Consider the following 10,850-nt stretch of genomic DNA (forward strand, 5'->3'; position numbering starts at 1 on the left):
AGTTAGCTCTTCTTGTTGAATTGATCCCTTTACCATTATGTAATGGCCTGCTTTGTCTCTTTTGATCTTTGTTGGTTTAAAGTCTGTTTCACCAGAGATTAGGATTGCAACCCCTGTTTTTTTTTTTTTTCCATTTACTTGGTAGATCTTCCTCCATCCCTTTATTTTGAGCCTACGTGTGTCTCTGCACGTGAGATGGGTCTCCTGAACACAGTACACTGATGGGTCTTGACTTTTTATCCAATTTGCCAGTCTGTGACTTTTAATTGGAACATTTAGCCCATTTACATATTGTTATGTATGAATTTGATCCTGTCATTATGATGTTAACTAGTTATTTTTCTCATTAGTTGATGCAGTTTCTTCCAAGCATCAATGGTCTTTATAATTTGGCATGTTTTTGCAGTGGCTGGTGCTGGGTGTTCCTTTCCATGTTTAGTGCTTCCTTCAGGAACTCTTGTAAGGCAATAAGGCAGGCCTGGTGGTGACAAAATCTCTCAGCATTTGCTTGTCTGTAAAGGATTTCATTTCTCCTTCACTTATGAAGCTTAGTTTGGCTGGATACGAAATTCTGGGTTGAAAATTCTTTTCTTTAAGAATGTTGAATATTGTCCCCCACTCTCTTCTGGCTTGTAGAGTTTCTGCTGAGAGATCCACTTAGTCTGATTGGCTTCCCTTTGTAGGCAAACTGACCTCTCTCTCTGGCTTCCCTTAACATTTTTTCCTTCATTTCAACTTTGGAGAATCTGACAATTATGTGTCTTCGAGTTGCTCTTCTCAAGGAATATCTTTGTGGCGTTCTCTGTATTTCCTGAATTTGAATGTTGGCCTGCCTTGCTAGGTTGGGGAAGTTCTCCCGGATAAGTGTTTTCCAACTTGGTTCCATTCTCCCTGTCACTTTCAGGTACACCAATCAGACTTAGATTTGGTCTTTTCACATAGTCCCATATTTCTTGGAGGCTTTGTTTGTGTCTTTTTACTCTTTTTTCTCTAAACTTCTCTTCTCACTTCATTTCATTCATTTGATCTTCAGTCACTGATACCCTTTCTTCCACTTGGTCAAATCAGCTACTGAAGCTTGTGCATGTGCCACATAGTTCTCATGCCATGGTTTTCAGCCCTGTCCGGTCATTTAAGGTCTTCTCTATGCTGTTTATTCTAGTCAGTCATTCATCTCATCTTTTCAAGGTTTTTACCTTCTTTGCGATGGGTTTGAACATCCTCCTTTAGCTCGGAGAAGTTTGTTATTACTGATCTTCTGAGGCCTACTTCTGTCAACTCATCAAAGTCATTCTCCAACCAGCTTTGTTCCACTGCTGGCAAGGAGCTGCATTCCTTTGGAGGAGAAGAGGTGCTCTGATTTTTGGAATTTTCAGCTTTTCTGCTCTGTTTTTTCCCCATCTTTGTGGTTTTATCTACCTTTGGTCTTTGGTGATGGTGACCTAGAGATGGGGTTTTGGTGTGGATGTCCTTTATGTCTGTTAGTTTTCCACCCTCAGCTGCAGGTCTGTTGGAGTTTGCTTGAGGTCGACTCCAGTCCCTGTTTGCTGGGGTATCACCAGCGGAGGCTGCAGAAGAGCAAATAATGTATTGCAGAACAGCAAATGTTGCTGCCTGATCCTCTTGAAGCTTCACCTCAGAGGGGCATCTGGCTGTATGAGCTGTCAGTTGGCCCCTACTGGGAAAGGTCTCCCAGTTAAGCTACTCGGGGGTCAGGGACCAACTTGAAGAGACAGTCTGTTCATTCTCAGATCTCAAACTTCATGCTAGGACAACCACTACTCTCTTCAAAGGATGTTTAAGTCTGCAGAAGTTTCTGCTGCCTTTTGTTCAGCTATACCCTGCCCCCAGAGGTGGAGTCTACAGAGCCAGTCAGGCCTCCTTGAGCTGCAGTGGACTCCACCCAGTTTGAACTTCCTGGCTGCTTTGTTTACCTACCCAAGCCTCAGTAATGGTGGACGCCCCTCCCCCAGCCTCACTGCCACCTTGCAGTTTGACCTCAGACTGTTGTGCTAGCAGTGAGCAAGGTTCCGTGGGCATGGAACCCTCTGAGCCAGGTGCAGGATATAATGTCCTGCTGTGCCATTTGCTAAGACCATTGGAAAAGTGCAGTATTAGGGTGGGAGTGTCCCAATTTTCCAGGTACCATCTGTCACGGCTTCCCTTGGCTAGGAAAGGGAATTCCCCGACCCCTTGCACTTCCTGGGTGAGGTGATGCCCTGCCCTGCTTCAGCTCATGCTCTGTGGGCTGTACCCACCGTTCAACAAGCCCTAGTGAGATGAACCAGGTACCTAAGTTGGAAATGCAGAAATCACCTTCTTCTGTGTTGCTCATGCTGTGAGCTGTAAACTAGAGCTGTTCCTATTTGGCCATCTTGGAACCCTCCCCACTAATTTGTATTACATTCAAGGTACAGACTGATGCAGATACAAGACCCTAGAGAGGTTTTTTTGTTTTGTTTTGTTTTTCCTTCTGCCACTTTGACTGGTAATGTTCCAGATGGTGGCTGCTTTGTCAACCTAAGTCCCAGGTAGGGACAATAGTGTAGTGCAACAAAATCTTCTGCTGCACCACTGTGAACATGAGAGGGATCAAGGAATACTCCTTTGTTGTTTCAAGACATTCAGATTTTGATATGGCTTGTTACTACAGCCTGACCTAGCCTGGTGAATAGAAGCACTTAAGTTTGTATATAGCATCTGACTTACTTGGTACAGGATGCTAGTTTCAGCAGTTCATCCCTCTTACATAATTTGAAAGCTGAAAGACAGAGCTCCTCCCTCACTCAATATTATTAGGAAATAATTGAGAACTGTTGCCGTTGCCTTATCTGTGAAATTTGCCATTGTTGCCACTACACATGTGCGCGCGCGCGCGCGCACACACACACACACACACACACACACACACCATTCTCAGGTTATTTTTTCCCTTCAAAAACAGAATTCTGCCTATGGACTGGTTTTAAAGTCCAACACTTCTTCACGCCAGCCCTGGTACAGTGACTCCCAAGATAGATGCATGTAATTCTTGTCCAAAGGACTACATTACAGCATCATGCAGACATCCAGATACTCAGTTGAATCACATGTGTCATGTTCTTTTGTTCACAAAATGCCATCAGCACACAAAAGAATCCTGTGTTGTTTTCTCTGGTGGGTGGTTAGGGTGGGATTACATTATTGGAAAAGGCAGGGAAATGTTCAAATAAAAATTACAGATGGAATTTCTGATATGTGGCAGGAGGAATTTGACCTTTAACCAAATGGCTAGGTCCAAGAAGATACTGGAATAGTAATTTGATTTTATAAACTCTATCAGGAACCACAAGACAAACTACTTCAGCTCATACCAATCAATTATTTATCCAAGTAGTGATTGTAAGACACAGTATGTCACTTAATCGCGACTCACTCTTTTTTCATAATTTTATGTGTTTTCTCTTGTTTACCTAAGAAGACTATAAACAACTAAAGGCAAAAATATCTTATATTTCAGTTAAGCTAACTACATCTTCTGGCAACACTGAGACTACAGATTGCTCAGTCAATAATATCTTTTTAACATATTTTAATGATACTTCTGATACCACCAATTAATTTAAAACATAATTTGCTAAAAATATAACAAAACCTAAATTAAGGATAAAGTTTATGTTTAGACAGCAAGAACTAATTTTAATAAGAAAGCCCTAAAGATGATTTTATTGTTTTCTTTGTAATTTTTTCATAGTAGCTGTAACTACCTTTTCGTTGTATTTTTTATTAGCTGTATAATTCAGTTTAAAATCCCTTTATGAAGTCATCCATGACTGTCATATATTTAATTGCATGCTTAATTTTCCATTATTAGGAAAAATGAAAGTTGTTTTGTATTCAAAATGTTTACATATGTCCAGGGAACATTCAAGAATACATCCACTGAACCTTTGGATGTCATCAGAATTAGAGTATGTGGCATCTCTTACACGTATAATAGTAGAATGAATATAACAGAAATGTTATTTTCTCTTTGTAGACCAAGTAACATCAGTGATCCTATTTTCATTTTCTCAAATATCTAGCTAGAACTCATTTCAAGAAATGTCAAAATACAAAAGCCAAAACTTACAAAACAGGTAATTAAAAGGTTATAATTTACTTTGGAAAAAAAAAGAATATTTCTTTGCATGGTGAGCCCCTCTAAAGAATTTTAAATAATTTGATATATTAAAAATCAAATTACTAAAGTAACAGAGGAGTCACCATCTAGGAATCAAACTGGCCATGTTCTTTCCTAGTTTACACCAATTATTATAATAAAAATTATTATTGTTGCTGTTGTTGTTATTTAAATCTTTTTAAAAGAAAGGATCTCAGCCTGGTCAACATGATGAAACTCGTCTCTACTAAAAATAGCAAAAATTAACTGGGTGTGGTGGCGGGTGCCTGTAATCCCAGCTACTTGGGAGGCTGAGGCAGTAAAATTGCTTGAACCTAGGAAGTGGAGGTTGCAGTGAGCTGAGATCACACCATTGCACTCCAGCCTGGGCAACAAGAGCAAAACTCCAGCTCAAAAAAATGAAAATAAAAGAAAGGATCTCACCCTGACCCCCAGGCCAGAGTGCAGTGGCACAATCATGGCTCACTACAACCTTGACCTCCCAGGTTCAAGTGATCCTCCCACCTCAGCCTCCCGAGTAACTGGGACCACATGTGTGCACCACCACACCTGGCTAATTTTTTGAAAACATTTTTGTAGGGACGGGGTTTCCTTATGTTGCCCGGGGTGATCTCAAACTCCTGAGCTCAGGCAATCCTCTTGCCTCAGCTTCCCATAGGGCTAGGATTACAGGCATGAGCCATCATGCCCAGCCAAAACTGCCCTTTTAATCTCTGGTGATGGCTCTATCCACAAAATTAAAGATGATTTTTATAATAATATAACAAACCTTAGACCTAGGATTGGACATGCTTTCTACTTTGAGTCTGAATAAAACATAATTTCCACAGCCACCAAAGCTAAATGTCTCTCTAAATCAGCCTTCTTAACTTAGATCTATAGGCTCCTGTCTCTCTCAGGGTTTTGGTCTAGACTGTTTCAATGATTCCTTCTTCACTGATCTCATGTTCTTCCCTCCTTCCAAACCCAAGAAAAGTGAAATGCTTTCCTCATCCCCTCTGTTGTCCAGACTCATGGGGAAGGCAAAGTTACTGGGGCTGAAAATAGCCAATGAATAGGTCAAAGACAAAGACTGAGACCTGGAGAACAGGAAAGCCTCACCAGACAACATCAGTGATAACTGGTAGGGTTGGGGAAATGGAGTGCAGACATAAAAGGACTCTTCCTCCTGAGAAAAATACTTAATATTAGGTATTTAAAAGTAAAAACTGTCTTGCTATAATAAATGTCAGTTGGCCCCAACTTTACATTTTAGGAGAAAACTTTCCAAACTATTTTTATTTTAAAAAGACAAATGGAAATAAGCCTTGAAATAAAGATGCATAAGTTAACTAAAATATCAAATTTCTTCACTTTATGCTGAACTGATGATAAATTGGCAAGTTAATTTTAGTTATCTCATGACTGAGAGTTATAGACGTCTCATTTAATACATAAGAAAGTGACTTCTTTATAATAAATGCAGTCTGAGTTGTTTTTCTGTCTAAATTTTGAGTTTTTAGGAAACTCATTTAAAAAATTAGGAAAGAGAAACTGTAATTAAAAGAGATTTACGAGATATAGCAACCAAATGAAATGTGTAGGCTTTGTTTGAATCCCGATTCAAACAAACTGTTAAAAAATATTTTTGAGGGGCCCTGCCCAGTGGCTCATGCCTGCAGTCTCAGCTTCTTGGGAGGCTAAGACAGGAGGATTGCTTGAGCCTAGGAGTTTGAGGTTACAGTGAGCTGTGATCATGCCACCATATTCCAGCCTGGGTGACAGAGTGAGGCCCCATCTCTAAAAATATATATACATATTTTTGAGGCAATAAGAGAAATGTGAATATTGATTGGGTGTTGAATGATAAAAAGGAATTATTGCTAATCTTGTTAGACATGATGATGGCATTGCAGTTAGAAGAAAAAAAATCCTTATCAATTGGACATACATACTGAACTATTAACATATAACATTGCAGGACGTCTGGGGATTTGCTTTTAAAATAGTGTGGCCAAAATAAAAGGGGAGCAGAGAATTTAAAAGAAACAAAATTGACAAAAAGTTGATAATTGTTGAAGTTGGGCAATAGATACATGGAGACAAATACACTATTCTTTATGATGATTTTTATGTATGTTTAAGATTTCCATAATAAAAAAATCAGCTATAAAAATATGTTTTCAATAACAGCATTCATAAGGAAAATAATACAAGGAGAATATGTGAAAAATGTTAGAAGCTGCTCGATCATTTAGAACAGGGAATGTGTAAATTGAGAGATTAAAGAAGAAAGAAATCAATGATACAGAATGGTGAAAGAAGATTTCAACAATGAGGTGCAAATGGAATTAGAACTTAAGCAATTATAATGGAAAACAATTTAAAATAAGATAAATAGATTTTGATTAGGAGAGAGATTTTCTTTAATGAAAGAAATAATGACCCAAACCCCAGATCATGGTATAAGAGTTCTAAATTAAGTTTATGGAAAAAATAATAATAAAGATGTCAATAATAATAACACAACTGGCAGCAACTGAGTGCTTACCACTTGCCAGGCACTACGTAAAACACTTTATATTAGTCCATTTTCATGCTGCTAATAAAGACATACCCAAGACTGGGCAATTTACAAAAGAAAAAGGTTTAATGACCTACAGTTCCACATGGCTGGGGAGACCTCACAATCATGGTAGGAGGCAAGGAGGAGCAAGTCACATCTTATGTGGATGGCGGCAGGCAGAGAGAGAGATTGGGCAGGGAAACTCCCCCTTATAATACCATCAGATCTCATGAGACGTATTCACTATCATGAGAACAGCACAGGAAAGACTTGCCCCCATGATTCAATTACCTCCCACTGGGTCCCTCCCACAACATTTGGGAATTCAAGATGAGATTTGGTTGGGGACACAGCCAAACAACATCATTCTGCCCTGGCCCCTCCAAAGCCCATGTCCTTACATTTCAAAACCAATCATGCCTTCCCAACAGTCCTCCAAAGTCTCAACTCATTTCAGCATGCCAGGCTTGGTGGCTCAGGCCTGTAATCCCAACACTTTGGGAGGCCAAGGCAGGCAGATCACCTGAGGTCAGGAGCTTGAGACCAGTCTGATCAACATGGTGAAACACCATCTCTACTTAAAATACAAAAATTAGCCAGGCATGGTTGCACATGCCTATCTACCCAGGAGGCTGAGGCAGGAGAATTGCTTGGACCCAGAAGGCAGAGGATGCAGTGAGCTGAGAATGTGCCACTGCATTCCAGCCCAGGTGACAGAGCAAGAATGTGCGTAATCCGACTAGTAAATTCCTCATGTAATGATGTTAAGGACTTGGTACATTATCTTTCATAGTCCTGAATAAAAATCACCATGTGGAAGCTGAAGAAACTGGGCTTTTATTTTCCCACTTTTTGCCGCTAATCTGCTGTACTATCTTTGGCAAGTCACTTAACCTCTCTGGGCTTCAGATTCCTTACTTGTAAAGGGCCAGGGCCATAATTAAGAATTGGTTTTGTAGCTTATTTCTAGCTGTAGAACCCTTTCATCAAATGATATCTTTCAGGGGAACCTACAGTGTATAACAGACAAAAAGTGAAACTACTAAGGAAGGAGGTACGAGGGGACCCCTTCCCATGCTCTTTTATCACATTAAGGTGCTTCACAGCTTAAACATTCCATGATTATTAGTAAACTCCCTGCAGTCTGAGAAGGAGGCAGGGTCCCAAGTGGGCAGCTGCACCAGAGGACTCTCTGGCCCCCAGATGGCTGCCTTCTTTTATCAACGAGCCTCTTCCTAAAGCAAATAAGCAAAGAGAAATCCCACAGAAACCAAGTCTGACGTGAGGACTCAGGGAGCCGATGGAATACTCAACTCCATCCAGGCAAACTAAAACACACTCCAAGGAAGAGATAAGGTTTGCCAAAAGGAAACTAACACAATCACTTAAAAGAATTTCAACACGAAACCACTTGAACCAGGCCACCGGGAGGCTGCGACACATCAAGGTCAGCCCTGAAAGAAAAGATTTCACAGGGACCCAAGACTTGATTTTCCTCTTTTGTTTCTCATCGCCCTGGGGTCAACCTCTTTGAGGTCACTAAGTGCAGGAAGTGTCAGTGGCACAGTACACAGGCATTTCTCCTGGCTCTGAGTCTTGCAGGACCTCAGCACACTGGAAAGACGGCTATAGGAGGAATGACTACAAATTAATAAATCTGGAGTTCTGAATATAACAGACAAAAGCAGCTTACTCAAGCGGGTCACCAGATGAAAAACAAAACCACTTATTTTTTAATTTCAGAAAAACAACAAGTTTCAGCTATATTTGAATTTCAGATAAATGACAAATGTTTTTAGTATATGTCCCAAATATGATGTACTTTTAAAAAAGCATTTATTTGTCTGAAATTCAAATTTAATTAAGCATCCCATATTTTAATATACTAAACTTGGCAACTTTATCCTCATGTTTTTTTTTAAGAGACAGGGTCTTGCCCTGTCACCCAGGCTGGAGTGCAGTGGTGCAATTATAGCTCACCGAACCTCAAACTCCTGGCCTCAAGCCTCCCAAATTGCTGGGATTAGAGGTGTAAGCCACACTTCCTGGCCCAAATCATTTCTTTCAAAATTCTTCCTTGGAAATCGTCTTTACAAGATGAGGAACATTCCTTCCACCAGCCTCTATGGAGTTAAAGCTTCAGACTTTTACTGCACACACACACACACACACAACAACAACAATAAAAACCCTAACTTACACAACTCCTATTCTGTGAGAGCATTCTCTCACTCCAGAATGGGTCTTCCCAGGCTTCAAGATCCACCAAAGAGAATGGACTTCCAAAAAATTATTTTACTAAGGTACACAAGAAGAAAGCACCTTTTCAAAAATTCATTTTGGCATCAAGAATGCTTGCTTTTTCCATAGCAGTTTGGGAATCATTACGTCAGAGATTTCATGACAAAGAGATGAGGCTAATTTATTATTAGTGTTGGTAAAGTTTAGTGAAAATTGAATTCTAAGAGAGAGATTGGAAAAGAAAACCAAAATAAGGACTAGTACTAAAATAAAGAATTGACCACATTTTTTAAGGAAGTTCAAACAAAACATTTCCAGAATACTTAAAGTGCCTCCAAGGTTGGAGCCTTGTGGGAACAGCATTTGAAAACACTTGCTGGCTATTCTTTAGGCCTTTGCTAGTAATGCATTTCTGCGATTCTAGTTACTCTTTAGTAGAATGTCTCCATATTTAATCCAGACTACGGAGAGGATGGACATGGTTCTCTGGATGCCTACTCAATCTCACAAAGCACAGGCCGGTAAGCCTCAACCAGGCTGAGTTCACTAGAGCCCCTGCTGACCTTGAAGAGTTCCTCCCTACAATGTAAATAACCCCATGTTTTCTCTTCTTGCATCAAAAAAAAAAAGTATACAAAGACAAATCTTCAAATGGCAATTTCCTCATTGAGATCATGCCCCTATTACAACGGAAGTGTTTTGCTGAGAGCTATTCATAGTAATTTCCGTTGGTAGTGATATACCCTGTTTCTGGTAAGTGCAAGGAAATCCACCAGCCTCTTCCTAGCAACCCCTTACTATTCACATAAGAAAGTGACCTACAGAAATAGGGATGGCCACCCATAAGGTAAGAAGGTGGGTGAAGAGTCCAAGAAATAGGAAGAAGCTGAAGTGATTTTGCTGTATTCTCCTGTAACCTCATCACCACATTTTTGTGTATGAGAAACAAAGTAGAAAGGCACCCCTTGGTCTTCTGCCTTTACAACAATCTAAATCCTCCCTCTTCAAGCAGAGGGGATTTTAGATTAAAAGAGGCTTAAGGGACACAACCACCAAATAAAACGAGTAGACCATTTTTGGCTCTAATTTAGCAAAACACCAAAAAAGAAACGTTAAGACAATCAGAGAAATATGAACTTAGTAGTAAATAAATATTCAAGAATTATTATTAATTTTGTTAGGTGTGACAGTTATAAAATTGTCCTTTTTTAGATGCATGCTAGAGTATTTAAGGGTGAAAAATGCCATCCGTCTACTTATAAGAGTATGTCTGAAATTTTTCATAATAGTTTTTATTTTATAAAAAAGGAGAGAGGTAGAAAATGAGTATGGCAAAATGTTGAAAGTTACTGAAGCTCATCTCTAAGATGGAAATACAGTTCACTCTTGAACAACATGGGTTTCAACTGCACAGGTCCACTTACACACGGAGTTTCTTCTGCCTCTGCAATTCCTGGTATGGCAAGACCAACCCCTACTCTTCTCCCTCCTCAGCCTACTCAAAATGAAGACAAGGGTGAAGACCTTTATGATGATCCACTTCCACTTAATAAATAGTAGATATATTTCCTCTTCCTTGTGATTTTCTTAATAACATTTTCTTTTCTCTGGCTTACTATATTGTAATAATACAGTATATAATACATATAATATACAAAATATATGTTAATCAACTGTTTATGTTATCAGGAAGGCTTCCAGTCAATGGTGGGCTATTAGTAGTTAAGTTTTTGAGGCATCAAAATTTATATATGGATTTCAAACACACAGGTCAGCAGCCCCCAACCCCTGTGTTGTTCAGGAGTCAACTGTAATAAGATTTACCTTGTTGGACTGTTATTAAGATTAATGAGTTAATAAATTTATTTAGAGTAGTGCCTGACATAATCATTCAATAAATGT

The sequence above is a fragment of the Mandrillus leucophaeus genome, unplaced genomic scaffold (assembly GCF_000951045.1).
Source record: "Mandrillus leucophaeus isolate KB7577 unplaced genomic scaffold, Mleu.le_1.0 Scaffold218, whole genome shotgun sequence".
Lineage (NCBI taxonomy): Eukaryota > Metazoa > Chordata > Mammalia > Primates > Cercopithecidae > Mandrillus > Mandrillus leucophaeus.